Source organism: Carassius gibelio, chromosome B20 (assembly GCF_023724105.1).
Source record: "Carassius gibelio isolate Cgi1373 ecotype wild population from Czech Republic chromosome B20, carGib1.2-hapl.c, whole genome shotgun sequence".
Lineage (NCBI taxonomy): Eukaryota > Metazoa > Chordata > Actinopteri > Cypriniformes > Cyprinidae > Carassius > Carassius gibelio.
This window is the reverse complement of record NC_068415.1, coordinates 20,747,248-20,749,292: the sequence shown is the minus strand read 5'-3', so window position 1 is coordinate 20,749,292 and position 2,045 is coordinate 20,747,248. Positions and strand designations below refer to the sequence as shown.

The 2,045-nt window shown below is 41.1% G+C and overlaps 1 long non-coding RNA gene across 1 annotated transcript; it reads left to right on the top strand.

Moving 5' to 3' along the window:
* Positions 1–989: 989 nt before the first annotated feature.
* Positions 990–1,495, top strand: LOC127983623 (uncharacterized). The gene is made up of 2 exons (XR_008160466.1): positions 990–1,024; positions 1,265–1,495. It is a non-coding gene; the product is annotated as an uncharacterized LOC127983623 (long non-coding RNA).
* The last annotated feature ends 550 nt before the right edge of the window (positions 1,496–2,045 follow it).

Below are 2,045 nucleotides of genomic sequence, written 5' to 3'. Positions count from 1 at the left end.
GGCTTAGGAGTGCTTGACTTGACAGTTGATCAGTGTGTAGGAGCAGTGCCTCTTAGCAGTACTTTTGCACTGCTGTTTGAATTCCCATGTCAGCAGTAGTGAGACTTTGTGTTTGCTAGATTTAGAATAGGATCAGAAAATGCTAATTTGCAATGATATATATATATATATATATGTAGATAGATAGATAACTTTTTTTTAATCAAGGGAGACTGCATGTATATCATCAGCAAAATTCAGTGGCTCACTGTTACTGAGGTCAAGTAACCAATGTTAAAATTAAATTTTAAATCAGGGGTAGAACTTTCAAGTTTGATTCTATTAATTTGTGTATAAGGCATGGAACTGAGCAATGCAACTAAAAACTCTGTCACCCTTTTTAATGATATGGCTGCTGACGTGGCACTGGCCTGCTGTACATTGTGTATGACAAGTTATATCACACACTTGCAGCATAGATATCTTTCTTTGGGCATAATAGCAGTGTTCTAGTTTTGTCGCATTGCGTTGATTGCAGTTTAGACTCTATGAGAGTCCAATGACTAAATCAGGGATTTAATTACTGTGCCATTAATACATATTTATTACAATTTAATAATATAATGTAATTTAATATAATATAATATGATATAATATTGAATGCAGGGGTGCACATATGTTTTTCAGTCTGGTTTAGTGCTCACAATGTACATAGTGTAACCTATTAAATATAACTATAAAAATATATTTAATACTAAAAATAATAAAAACATAAATAATATAACTCTGATTTAATTAGGTTTTAATAATAATAATAATAATAATAATAATAAGAAGAAGAAGAAGAAGAAGAAGAAGAAGCAAAGTGTGATAAAAAAAATACAATTATTATGTAAAACGCAACAAATATCTTTATTTTATTATTATTTATATAGAAATTTTCAAAATTGTCAAACCTAAATTAAGAAACTTTTATATTGCTGGTTTACCAACAAGTAAGTAGCACAGGGCTGTCGGGTCTCGGGGCTAATCACCTGCCTTTTTGGTGTGTGTGTGTTTATCACTTGTCAGCTCACCGTGTCTACCTGTTTGAGTTTTCCCCGCCCTCCTTGTTTCTGTGTTGTGAACCTTAATTGCTCGCCACCTGTTTTCTATGTTCTTCTAATTTTACACCTTTATCATTCCCTGTGTTTCTCTGCCTATTGTCAGACTGTTGTTACTCGTTTCAATAGCTCGGATCTTCTAGCTGTTCTTAGCACTCACCTTTGTCGTGTCTTGTCCTCAGGCTCCAGTGTGTTTAGCTGTTTTCTCTGCCCCCTGTTCCCCAGCGCAGAGCTCTTGGAAGCTTCAGTGTCATCCCTCCGGTCTCAGTGGTCGTACAAATAACTGTGGAACGTTACTCATCGGTTTGATTCATCTGCTTCGACTATTCTTCCAGTCACTACGAGTAATCCTGTGAACGTGACTCATCTGATCTGCCTCCTCTGCTTTAAATAAAGCCTTGCGTAAACCCGCATCTGAATCCTGCCCATTTCTCCTGACATAACAGTCTGACCAGATCATGGATTCAGCGGGATCTGATCCACTCCGCTCGGCTCTCGTTCAGCAGGGAATTTTGTAGACAGATTGGGGCCTCCGCAAGTCTGTCTTCAGGGTTTCATCCCCAGACCAATGGGCAGTGTGAGCGGGCCAACCAGGATCTAGGAAGAATGCTCCGCTGTCTAGCATCCAACAATCCGAGTTCCTGGTGCCAGCAGCTCTCATGGGCAGAATACGCTCATAACACACTTCCGGTGGCCGCGTCAGGTATGTCCCCTTTTGAGTGTCCTGTTGGTTATAACCCACCTTTGTTCCCCTCACAGGAACCCGACGCAGCGGTTCCATCCGCCCTGGCTTTCGTCCAGCGCTGCCGTCGCACCTGGGAGAAAGCCAGGAGGATTCTGATCCAAACCTCTGGCCGAACCAAGACCGCAGCTGATCGTCGCCGTTCCTCTCCTCCTGCCTATGTGTGTGGTCAGCGGGTTTGGCTTTCTACCAAGGATCTGCCTCTCCGGGCGCCTTCTCGT